This window comes from Macaca fascicularis, chromosome 18 (genome assembly GCF_037993035.2).
Source record: "Macaca fascicularis isolate 582-1 chromosome 18, T2T-MFA8v1.1".
NCBI lineage: Eukaryota > Metazoa > Chordata > Mammalia > Primates > Cercopithecidae > Macaca > Macaca fascicularis.
This window is the reverse complement of record NC_088392.1, coordinates 3101570-3115000: the sequence shown is the minus strand read 5'-3', so window position 1 is coordinate 3115000 and position 13431 is coordinate 3101570. Positions and strand designations below refer to the sequence as shown.

The following is a 13431-nucleotide window of genomic DNA, read 5'->3' as shown; positions in this document are numbered from 1 at the left end:
GTGGCTTTAGTTTATTTATTTTTTGCCTGTGACATCCTGAGTTGGGTCAGCTCTTCTTCTATGTGGAAGAGAGCAGAGGATCTATCCTTAACACATTGGGTCACTGTGTTTGGGATTAAGGCTAGATTTTGGATGGTGGTGATTGCTAGGGGATTATAGAATATTTTATATATATATATATATGTATGTATATGTGTGTATATATATGTGTGTATATGTGTGTGTGTATATATGTGTATATGTGTGTGTATATATATGTGTGTATATATGTGTGTATGTGTGTGTATATGTGTGTGTATATATGTGTGTATATATGTGTGTGTATGTGTGTGTATATGTGTGTGTATATATGTGTGTATATATGTGTGTGTGTGTATATATGTGTGTGTATATATGTGTGTATATGTGTGTGTATATATGTGTGTATATGTGTGTGTGTATATATGTATGTATATGTGTGTGTATGTGTATATATGTGTGTATATGTGTGTATGTGTGTGTATATATATGTGTGTATATGTGTGTGTGTATATGTGTGTATATGTGTGTGTATATATGTGTGTGTATATGTGTGTGTGTGTATATATGTGTATATATATGTGTGTATATGTGTGTGTATATATGTGTGTATATATGTGTGTATATGTGTGTATATGTGTGTATATGTGTGTGTATATGTGTGTGTATATGTGTGTGTATATATGTGCGTGTATATATGTGTGTATGTGTGTGTGTATATATGTGTGTATATATATGTGTGTATATGTGTGTGTATACGTGTGTGTATATGTGTGTATATATATGTGTATATATGTGTGTGTGTATATATGTGTGTATATATATGTGTGTGTATATGTGTGTGTGTATATATGTGTGTATATACACATATATATGTATACACACACACACACACACACACAAAATCAACCAGTCCCACTTGTTAGATTAAGGTAACTTCTGGATTTTCATGGCAAAAATGTTCGTCATCCAGCCAGGTGTCATGGCTTACGTTTGTAATGCCAGCACTTTGGGAGGCCGAAGCAGGCATATGAGTTGAACCCAGGAATTTGAGACCAGCCTGGGCAACATAACTTAACCCTGTATCTACAAAAATTGAAAAAATTAGCCAGGCATGGCGGTGCACATTTGTAGTTCCAGTTACTTGAGAGGCGGAGGCAAGAGGATCATCTGAGCCCAGGAAAGTCAAGGCTGTAGTGAGCCTAGATCTGCCATTGCTCTCCAGCCTGGGCAACAGGGCGATACCCCACCTCAAAAAAAAAGAAAAGGAAAAAAATCCTGCATCATGTCATTGTTGACCTTTCCTTGGGAATCAGCATTAAAGTGCGTTGTGCCTGTCTTGTGTTCACCACAGTGGAGGGCTAAATCAGCACGCTCAGGAATTTCCTGCAAGGACAGAAATGTTCTACGTGAGCACTGCTCAGGACTACCTGGTGCCCAACACCACCTCCCAAATTAACACTCCATACGTGACTTAGATCTATTAGCTCAGTGTGTTCTCTAAGAGGGCATAATCCCCCAAAATGCTTGGGGTGGCTCTGTTGAGGTGACTGGCACAGAGTAACCATACACAGAATGAGATGCCACTGCTATCGTTTTGGGGCTCCATATTTATTTGAATCTGAGAATGTAAAAAATTTTAGTGTATTTTCTTCAGAAGTAGCCATATCCTTATTCTTAACAATCATTCATTCAATAACTATGCATGTTGAGTACGTATTTTGTTCCCTAAATCAGGATATGCCTTAACTTTTTATGTAAAGAAGACCTTTATAAATGTATTTGTGATTTTGAAAGATAGAAACATGTATATCATGTATATCTACAGATAATTAATAAGGTTACTTTTTAGTTATGGCTGTGAAAACTATGCTGTGTTCTTAAAAGACAAAGAAATAGACAATTAGTCTCTCACTGGGAAGAGATAAGAATACTGTCTTAATCTTTCAGCCCTGTGGACATGGTGTGGTTGGGCTGTTACAATCTTTAGGGCTAGCCTGAACCTCTTTGATTGGATGTGGGTCTCCCCACCCTTGGAAACACTGGGTGCTGCACAGGCATTGGTCGTTTGTGTATCTGCACTGGGCATTTAAATCCAAACGTTCCTGTAAGATGTAATCTTCTTCCATATTTGAATTAGTGGAAAACCTTGGACAAGCTTTGCTTGCAATTCTTGTGATTAGCTTCTTAAACACGGTATTCTTCCCTTTGAATGAGCCCTGGAGACTTCATGTAACTGTTTCCATTGTGTTGATGACTGTCTGTGGTCACCATCAGGGAACAGCCCCCATGCCATCCATTTTGGTGTTCCCTATTGGAAATCTGTTCAGGAAATAAGACTAAGAATTAGGAACCTGGGGTCTCCTTAAGCAAAAAGGAAGAATATCACTACCTATTCTAAGTACCCTTCAGAATTAAAATAACACATACCCATTTACTTCCCTTGTGCATGGGGAGTTGTTGGGTTTATGGCACCCAGATCAGCAAGGCGAAGCCGTCTTCCTGTTCTGCACCCGCCAGGAAGACACTGCCCCCGAGCTCTGCAGGGCGGCCACCAGACGGCGCATCAGTCAGTCCGCCAGGCTTTTCCTCAGAGCTGCACCTACACAAAACTCCCCCTTAGAGAACGAGGGCTTTCTTACTTCTGTGAAGGAATGTGAATTAAAGAACATGATGACCCAAACTCTTCACTGGGTCATTCAGGGTAGAAAAACTTAAGGGTGATCGGCATAGATAGTAACGAATGTACTAAATAATGATGCAAGACCCAGAAACTAAATTCATTTTGTTCTTAGCTAAAATTTGAATTTGTATTCATTTAAAATTCTTCTTGATGGTACCTTTGTTAAATGATTGTTCTGGACCCTTGTATCTCCTCCCTGTATCTTGTTATTTCCTAGTATTTTGACAATCTCAAATTAGATAAAATACTCTGTCCTCATTCAGATTTAATCTAACATGCAGTTTAACTATATACATATGTAACATATATACATGATATATGAAATAATATATTCTGGTTTTAGTAAGTGGGGTAAATTTGTGGCAGAATACTTAATAGGTTTTTCTGAAACTGTTACTAAATTCAGATGTATGCAAATGTATTGCTTTATTAGCATATAAGAGCCAATATCATTTTACAATATATTTTTATAAAAGTATTTCAATCTTCATTTTGGAGTTAGAAAGTTTTGCTTGCTTCGAGTTTAAATCTTGGTCAACTTAGATCTTTTTTTCTCAATATCAGGTAGCCACAATTTTATCTCCAAAACTAGCAGGAAAAGGCCAACATTTGTACCTTTGTGACTCCTGTTTCAGAAAGAGGTACATAGTTCTCCTCCCCAAGGAAACACGGTTGTTGGTAGTTTGTGAACGATAGAAAAGGAAGGGAGGAAAGAGGCCAGCACTGGCTCTGTGCTGGCTACGACCAGCCCTGTGCAGGGGTCCCAGCACGTTGCCACCTGTCTGGGCTCACGCAGGGCTCCACATGGAGTGCTGGCTGTCTTCCTCCCGGTGTGGCTACAGTTTTCGTCACGTGCCGGACGCTGCATGCCACCAGCATCATTTCACCACTGTCTCAGATCCTTGTTCCTTTGCTCTGCATCTTAGTTTATTTCGCTTACCTCACTAATGACCTCACTGAATGATAAAAGCCCTATTTTCAAATAATTCACCTTCAATTAGAGGAGTGAGCAGATGACAACATAAAACATGCCAAATGCAAGGATACATTGCACTCTGTAAGAATCCAAGGGGTGGCAGCTCTCCCAGCCAGCCGGCCGCAGGAAGGCAGTGCCCATTGGACTATATCCAAAAGGGAAATGATGAATGCACCCCATGAAAAACGGAGATGGATTGCACCCTGTGAAAATGCACCCCATGAAAAACGGGGGAGGATCATAGAGACAGAGAAGTGACTGCTATACCTATGGTACAAATCAAATGCATAGACCTGACAAAAGTATGAGGTGTCAAGCAATGACACACGCTGCTGGAGAACGCGATGATGGATTTTCACTCAGGTGGGCTTTCCTGTGGCTGTGAAGAAAACATATCTGAGCAGCAGAGACTGAAGTCCCCCTGGCCATTTGGAGGCTTGTTTTAGGAATCTCCAAGTTGGCAATGGCTTCAACCGGGATGATGTCTTCCGAAGAGGAAAAGAAAGACAGACTGGTTAAAAATCTCAAAAGGAAAAATGGAAGGGCATTGAGTATATGCAGCCAAAGGCAAGTTGAGAAGCCAGGACAGGCGTAGGGGCCAAGGCGAATGCCCAGAGAGGAAGTGCCCATCCATGGAAGGACGCACATCCGGGTCTGAGGACGTCAAGAGCTTATCAGTGGGAGGACAGAGATCCAGGTCTGAAGGTGTCAAGAGCTCATCAATGGGAGGACACCCATCCAGGTCTGAAGGTGTCAAGAGCTCATCAACGAGAGAACGTGTGTCCCAGTCTGAAGGTGTCAAGTTTGAAGTTGTGAAGATGGAGGTGACAGTGATGGATGGTGAATGGTGGAGGAGCCTGAAGCTTGGAGGAGGGGTCTAGGTCCCGTTTGTGAGTAATCACCAAATGGAGGAAGACAGACCCCAGCAAAGTGGGTAAGTGAATAGATCCCCTCAGGAGATGATTCCATAGGAGGAGGTCAAGGGACAAAGAAGATGAGGGGAGGAAGGCCAGTGGCCCATGCTTGCCCAAAGTCCAGGCAGTGGAGGTGCAAGGAAAGATGACCAATGAAGCTTGAGAAGAAAATGAGCAGTCCACAGTCAGCGGAAGCTCAGCCTTGGAGAATTCCCATTGGGAAAGGGAGGAGAGACAGATGGATAGAGCTAGGGTGGCATGTGCAGTCCAGGGGGGATTTTCTTTGGAGGCAGGTGAGAGAGAACTCAACAAACAGGCTAAAATCAGGGAGTCAGCAGGGAATGCAGTGCTGGTAATTGCTAAGTCAGCTTCAGAGCTAAGGGGCTGGACTTGCAAGGGCCAGGGGGAAGAGCCCAGGCCCCTGCAATGCAGGCAGTACACTTCCCTGATGGAGCTGGAGGAAGGGGTGGGCCCACTGGACACAGGGGCAGCTGTGACTGTGAGGTGGGCAGGAGTGTCAGTGCACAGCTGCCTGCTGGCTGCACCTTCCTCAATTACATAAAAGACAAACTGATTTTATGAATGAGTGATGAGGTCAGGCGCGGTGGCTCATGCCTGTAATCCCAGCACTTTGGGAGGCCGAGGCGGGTGGATCACGAGGTCAGGAGTTTGAAACCAGCCTGACCAACATGGTGAAACCCTGTCTCTACTAAACATACAAAAATTAGCCAGGCATGGTGGTGTGTGCCTGTAATCCCAGTTACTCAGGAGGCTGAGGCAGGGGAATTGTGTAAACCTGGGAGGCAGAGGTTGCAGTGAGCCGAGATTGTGCCACTGCACTCCAGCAGCCTGGGCGAAAGAGCTAGACTCCGTGCCCCCACCGCCCCCCCCCCCCCAAAAAAAAGAGAGATGAGGTCCTGTGCAGGGCTGATGGAGGACAGAGGGTCTTGGGACTTGGGACTTTGGGACTTTGGATTTAGCTTGAGAGCGATGGGTGAGCTAACCAAGCAAGGACATGGAAAGAATTAAGGATGGAATGGAGAGCTCACTGGCGTGGGTGAGTTCACTCACAGTGGGCTTTGCCCAGGGCAGAGAGTCTGTGTGGCTCAGGGCGTTCTCCAGTCCCATTCGGCACCAGAGCAGACTGCGGAGGTGGGAGGAAACACATGCCCCAGGAAGACGCCCCCACCACCCCTGTTGTGCTGGCGTGCTGCACCTTGGAATATATCTCCTTCCATGGAAAAGGAGACTTTGCAGAAGTAGTTAAGGTTGCTTATCAGTTGACCTTAAAATAAGGATTACCCTTGGTTATCAGGGTGGGCCCAGTGTAACCACACAGCCTCAAAAAGGTGGACAGAAAACAAAGAGAGAGGCAGCAGAAGAAGTCAGATTTGAGGTGTGCAGTGCATGGGACACTGGCTAAAAGGTGAAAAGGGCCTGACCGTGAGCCAGGGAATGAAGGTGGGATCTGGAAGCTCAAGAGGAACCACGCTGACCACAGTCCCACAACTGCATGGAAGCAAATTCCATAAATTTGGAATAAACAAGCCCAATGAGTTTGGAATAAACCCAGCAGTGGATTCTCCACCAAAACTTCAGATTAGAGTTCAAGCTGGCCAACACTGCCACTTTAGCTTCGAAACCCTGAGGACAGAATCCAGCCACTCCATGCAGGACCTCTGACCTGACCTCTGACCCACAGCACTGCAAGGTAAAACATCTGTGTTGTGTTGAGTTGAAAAATTTGCAGTGATTTTTTTTTTTACAGCAGAAACAGAGAATGGACACAATACCCTTTGTGAAGGTGAGTGACTATTACGTGAATCTCGTGTTGGAGTTTCTCTGTGTGGAGATGAGGAACTGATAGAGGCAGGTGGGTTTGGGGTGCAGTTGAGTGTGATGAGGATAACTAACCTGTGGCCCAGGTTATGCAGGGAAAGGAGGTACGATGCCGGGGGAGAACAAGAGCCGGAGATCTCAGTGAGCTGAAGGCAGGCCCCAGTGAGCTCGAGAGCGTCTTTCTAAATACCTGCTTTCAGTAGCCCATTTCCCTAAAGCCAATTCCTATTTTAAAATAGTCCTTGACTCTTAATGTTCGCCAAGTCGTATTTGTATTAATGATTTAGACACTCACACTTCCTCAGTGTTTGCTTTCTGACCTGCAGTGTGCTTGCTGCTCCCCATGCTCACCTCCAGCCCAGCTGGTTGTGTAGGTGGAATGCCTGCCTCTGATTCTTCACTCATCCCTAAGAGCGTCATGAGTCTACATGATGGTGTGGGTGTCATAGATACAGAATGGATTTTAGGCTTGGTCATGTGATTTGATTTGTTTATTGAGATACTAGGAGATATGGTGCAAGCAGAGGCTTAAAATGTGTTTCCATGGTGGGGCTTGACTTCTTGAAATTCTGCCTTTGCCACGAACAGAAAATACTTGTGTAGCTGTTGCCCCCCTGTCACTGGCCCCAGGATGGGACTTGCGAAGCCCGACCACCCCACTTAACCGTCTGATGTGTGAGTGTAAAATAAACGCATGCTACTGAAATTCGTTTGTTTTGAAGCAAAAGCTCTCTAATAGTGAGAATATCTTATTACCCTCTTTCTTTTTTACTTTAGCTCATGATGTCCCCTTCTTTCTCTCATACAGAAGATATTTTCTTTATTCCTCTTTAGCTCGAAAAATCTTACCCATTCTTCATGTTACAAATCACCTCTTTATCACTGTCCTGAAAGCCATTTTGGCACTAAAATCCAAAGAAAATGCCTCCAACTGATATTTTGTTTCTCCCATAAAATTAATGCTTATGCATTATCTTATTTGGCCGTTAGACTGATTCTATGGGATAAGCAGGATAGATAACATTAGATGCACTTGGTAAAATACGCGAAATTTGGGGCTCAGAGAAGTTTAGTGACTAAATCTTACTGTAACAAGCAGTAAAGCACATGGATAGAGTCTGAATCCAGAACTCAGATTCCAAATTCTGTGTACTCACAACACGCTACGGACCGTCTCCAGACAAATCACAGACTCCTACAAGGCTCGGTCTAAATACACTTATTTCTCATAATGTTCAGCACAGGGCTTCGCACAGAGCAGATGTTCGTTAGGTGCTTATTTGCTGAAACAACATGAACGAACGTTAATTCAACTCAGCAGCAGATTTTCACCATCTCTGCTGAATGTGGGCTCCATTCATGCTCCTGCGGGCTGAACCTCTGCTTCCTTCCTCCCGACAGAGTGTGCCCGCTTTCCCTGAGGAAGAGTTGCTCTGGCTTTCCATGAAATGGTATTATTACCCACAATGCAAGAGGTTGAAAGTGAGGTGGGTTTTGTCTACCTGCTTTCCATATGATAATAACTACTTAGATTAATCGTAATGAGTCACTATTACGTGCTGTCATTAATTTCCCATCTGAATTGTCCGCACCCAGTGGGAGCTCAATAGATATTACCTGTTGGCTGACAGATGGACCAGCTGACTGATTATATATCTGTGAAACCTGAACTTGGGGAGCTCCAGAGACATTTTTTCTGTAATATTTGGGCTATGTTAGAAAAATAACTGATAAACACCACCAGTAGCACTGAATGGCGTCTGTATTTGTTGATATTTCACCTAATTGTGTCATTAAAATGGTGTATTTTGTCCTTGGTTGCTTTTGTTTACAGCTTCATTGAGATGTAGTTAATATCCTGTAACTCCCACCCTTTTGAAGTGTGCTGTTCAGTGGTCTTTAGTATATTCACAACTATTTAGTATATTCACACCTATAGTAATTTGCAACTATTACTGCTGATTTCAGAACATATCATCTTAAAAAAACGACATTAACCATTTCTTTCTCTTTTTTTTTGAGATGGAGTTTCGCTCTTGTTGCCCAGGCTGGAGTGCAATGGCATGATCTTGGTTCTCTGCAACCTGTGCCTCTGGGGTTCAAATGATTCTCCTGCCTCAGGCTCCTGAGTAGCTGGGATTACAGGTGTCTGCCACCATGCCCAGATAATTTTCTGTATGTTTTTTAGTAGAGATGGGGTTTCCCCATATTGGCCAGGCTGGTCTTGAACTCCTGACCTCAGGAGATCTGCCAGCCTCGGCCTCCCAAAGTGCTGGGATTACAGGCGTGAGCCACCACACCCTGCCGACATTAGCCATTTCTTAGCCATCCCTCTCTGTCTCCTCCTTCCCATTGCCCTTTGTCATCACTCATCTACTTTTTTCTTGTTATGGCTTCTGTATTCTGGACATTTCATATGAATGGAATCATACAACATGTGCTTTTGAGTCTAGTTTCTTTCATTCCACGTAATGTTTTCAAGGATCATCCATATTGCAGCACACATCGGCCATTCATCCCCTTTCACTGTGGATGGTATTACACAGTGTGATACACCAGCCTGTGTTTACATTCATCGGGTCATGGACATTTGGATGGTTTGCACTTTGGGCTGTTGTCAATAATGCTGCTGTAAATCTTCACGCACAAGCTTTTGTGTGGATGTATGCTTTCATTTCTCTCAGGTGCATGCCTAGAAGTACAATTGCTGGGGACATGGGAACACAGTGTTTAATATTTAGAGAGATGCAAACCATTTTCAAAGTAGCTGCACCATTTTACATTCCCACCAGCAATGCACGAAATGTTCTAAGTTACTTTTTCCATTTGCTTCATTGACTTCTTTTGACAATCAAATGTTCTGTGCGTTGAATATTCAACTAATTTAGCAGTCGCTTGCCTAAAAACAATGCTGGTGAAAATAGACCATGTAATTCTCGAAGATCCCATTTGAACCTCATGGTGATGGTTAAATGTACAGACTTAGGACTACAGAATGGATGCATGGATGGCAGAGAGCAAGAGAACCTTTAAAATCCAGCACCTGCCTACTATTTTAGGTTCTGAATCTAATGCCCTTGAACTTCTGAAATAATTAACACTGTAGGTGGGCCGTGGGAGTCTGACTACAGGAAACGGCTTTCCCTTTATTTAGTAGTCACTGTTCCTGGAAAAAAAAATGCCAAGAAAGGCCATCAAAGTCAATTTGGTGGGGCTTTTGAGGTTCCAGATACTACTTTTAAAACTTGACTAAATGGTCCTTTTGAATCACACTTCCCTGAGAATGCACAGGAGGTGACACTTTTTCAGGTATGACATCTACCATTATTTTTATATCATTGACTAAAAAATTAAAAGGGCTGGTAGCCATAACTACTGGGCACAAAAAGGGTAAAAGATCTTTAGGATCCCTTGGTAGATTCTTTGTTGGCAAATATTCTGGCAAATATGCGAGTTGTAAGACCCTCCACCATATTTTGTATGTAAATTATATTTTTAGCTAATAACTTCTGTACATTCCTAAGAGTCAGAGTTTCACTTTCAACAGAAGTGGATACATTTTGCATGACAGGAGAAATTTCATAGCAGTGTCAAATTCATATTAGTTCAGTAAGAAGAATTTTGACCATTGAGAGTAAAAAGAAGAGAGAAGATATGTGGACAAAAAGTACATGTTAACGCTGAAAACTCAAGAAGGAGTCACGAATCAGACATCCAAACATTCTTCAGGTGAGTCTACAGGCCTGACCCTCCACCTGGTTCAATTCCTGAAATTTAAGCCAACAAGAATCTAAATGGGCGATCGTCCAGTGTAATTTCCTTTGCAAAAATTCTGAAGGATGCGATAACATTGGTAAAGTACGTTGAGATCCGTCAGGGTCACGGTTTTCAGTGAATAACAGGAAATGTTAGAATTGCTATGCTTGTAACTATTACTAATGCTATTCCCAACTTCCAGTTTGTCTTTCCTATGGAATGTCTTGCCTCTCTCCCCACTACCTTTCTGCCTCTTTTATTCATCTTTCTGTGAAGGACTTCCTGTGATGCGATTTAACGGAACAGAGATTTTGATAAACATCATGGAACTCCTTCATTAACATGGAATTTATGTAAAAAGGGTCTTCCTGAAATGGCTGACCCAGTCTCCCACTTAATAGAATGCATCTTCTTTTTTCTTCTCTATTTTGGAAGGTACACAAAACACAAACGAGTTTTGCTGTATTTCCGTGTCGCATGAAGCATTCATTTCTGTTCCTCACAGCTAGCAGCATTTTCTGTTCAATTAAAGGGAGAACAGCAACTCACAAAGAAGGCAAAATTTCCTTCGAGAACTTGGAGAAGGAGCTTACAAATTGCTCCATCAAGCCCCGCACCAGCCTTGACAGGTGCTTCTTTACTCAGAGTGGGGAGGAAGGTAAGATTTGATATAATACTTTCTTTAAAATCCTGAGTGAATAAAGTAGTCTTGAGAGAAAGTTTCCAGATATAGATTACCTATAAAAAGAATAAAAGGGATGAACATTGAAGATTTTTCATCGCCGTAAACAAATAATTTGTGATCGCTGTACACTCAAACCACAAATAGAACCAAGAATTAGAAGTGCCCCTAGCTGACCAGCATATGCGTATATCATTGGTCTGGTGTAATGAAGATTGCCTGATAAAGATCACAATATGACAGTTTTCCTTTTGCATTGGCTGCTGAACAGCCAGAAACGGTTTTCTGTGGCCGGCCAGCTATTGATCCAGCTCTCTCTTGTCAGTGATGCAGTTAATGGGAATTCCACAGGCAAATAAAAGCTACATTTTGTCTTCATTTTCATCTGAAATATGAGCTGGTCCTTTGTACTCTAGACAGTCATTTATTACTCATTTTCCTTTATTGATGTTTATGAGCTGAGGCATAAAATGATTCTCAAATGTAGTTTAATTGAGGCATCAGTTGACACTGTAACCATGATTACCGATACGCCATCAGCAGTGTGGAGGCCATGAATCAAGGTTTGCTTTTCATTGGTCTTGGAGGCAGCACACGGTAGAGAGTATCCTTAGAAAGCAACTGGGCTGGAGCTAAAGAAATATGTCGATTTATCTTCATAGGTAGCGAGAGGAAAAGGAGTCTCCCCACTCCTCATCGGGCAGCCACATGGCGGCCAAGTGTTCCTGGGCACCTGGCATCCAACGGCTCGCTTTCCTAGGATGGGAACGTTCTTCTGAAATAGAATCCTTATTATACGTTTTTAAAATATTTTCAGCCTAATGATTAACCTTAAAAGTCACACGAGAAAGTGCTGCCAGACACAGCCAATACACAGCAAGATGGGGAGGCCCAGTCCTTCAATTCATTCGTAAAATGGTGAGAACAATCAATACGGGAGAAGTATTTTTTATATGCAGTTATTAACTCATAAGCTACAGTATATCTCATCTCATTTCGACAACAGCTGAGGTCTCCATCTCCCCCTGGAGACCCCTGCAGGTCCCATTATGAGAATCATAAATAATATGTGCTAATGAGATATGAATTGATTATGTTGGAAAAGCTGACATTTTCATCCATCATTCTAAATGATGTTTAACAATGGATTACCAGCCAGTAATTCCTCTGATATGAGATTAAATAAAATAGCCGGCTGTTTCAGCAGGCTAGCTCAAGGAGATGGCAATAAATCTGCTCAATTACTGTATTACCAATCCGTTTTTCACTGCTAAGGATATTATTATTTCATTTAGACTTGTTCATGCATCATAGATTATTTTATTTCAGGCAGTCAATGGGAGAAACCGCAGCGTTTTATTCACTGAGCCGCAGAGCAGCGGCTTTGCCCGAGTACAGTAAATGTCTCTCCGTGGGCCCCAAACGCCCTGAGGACAGGCCACCCAGCTGCCCCTGGGCTGAATGGGCAACGCGCAAGACACATTTTAGAAAGAAGCATTTTGCTTTTAACCTAATTTTCTTCACTTATCTGAAAAGTCTCAACCGAAGGATACTGCCTAGGAAACTGATCGATTGAAACAAGATTATTAGATCCTCTAAGATGATTTGGTCTTCATCTCAATCCTGTAGTAGATTGAGAATTAGATCACAGGGACTATCCTTTGGCCTGGAAAATTAGATTAGCAGCCACTGCAATACAAAGGGTGGCCTTTCTCCCCTGTGCCCAACAAACAAACAACACACACACTCTATTGATGAGAAAAGTGGATTGGCAGGAAGCATTTCCCTGGCCCTCCCAGCATCGTTCACTGTTTCTGACAACCCTAATGAAGTTTTGCGACTGCATTCAGTGATTGTCTATGAGAGTAAAACAAAAGAGGGATGAATTATCTTAAAACTAAGAGTTCATCAGTTCATTCCATCGTTCATGCAATTCCCCATTTATTAGTTGACTAAGGAAGACAAGGTCCGCACCTGCCCAGGGCCAGCCCTGCTTTATGCTGTGGGAGATGAGAGAGCCGCACCTGCCAACAGCTCCACCAACACCTCACCTGGGCAACTTCAGGTCCTCGCTACCTGCCCTGGCCCCACGGCCTCACCTGTGCCAGCCTGAGATGTGGAGCAGCCTCTGATTGCTTCCCATGCATACAGATAGCAGGATCAGCCTCTTACCTCCTGCTGTGGGGGTTCACAGTGACACAGGCAAGACAAGCCACCTAGGACACCAATGCACACACAGTCAGAAGTGTGAGGGAGTCAATGTTACAGGCAAAAGACCTTTGATGGGAGCTGATGGTTAAATTCCTTTCTCCTCTTACTGTGGACAGATTGCCCTGAGGAGGCACTTTTATCAGCCTCACCAGGACTAGGTCCAGTGAGACTGAACACTCTGTAACTGGACCCAGCAGAGGCCAGCATGGGGGATGCACACTCATATTACGCTCCTCCTCCCTTGCCTCACAACCCTCTCCTCTCACTCAGGCGTCCCAGGATTGCACCCCTGAAACAAGAAGTAGCCGCGGGGATTTTGGTCTGCCTCTGGCTTCTGCAACTCGCAAGCTAA

General features: G+C 43.2%; 1 protein-coding gene across 10 annotated transcripts in view; it reads left to right on the top strand.

Annotated features, from left to right (window-relative positions):
* LOC123570032 (uncharacterized) overlaps window positions 1–13431 on the top strand; it is a 111678-nt gene that overhangs the window by 6783 nt on the left and 91464 nt on the right. The window lies entirely within an intron of this gene.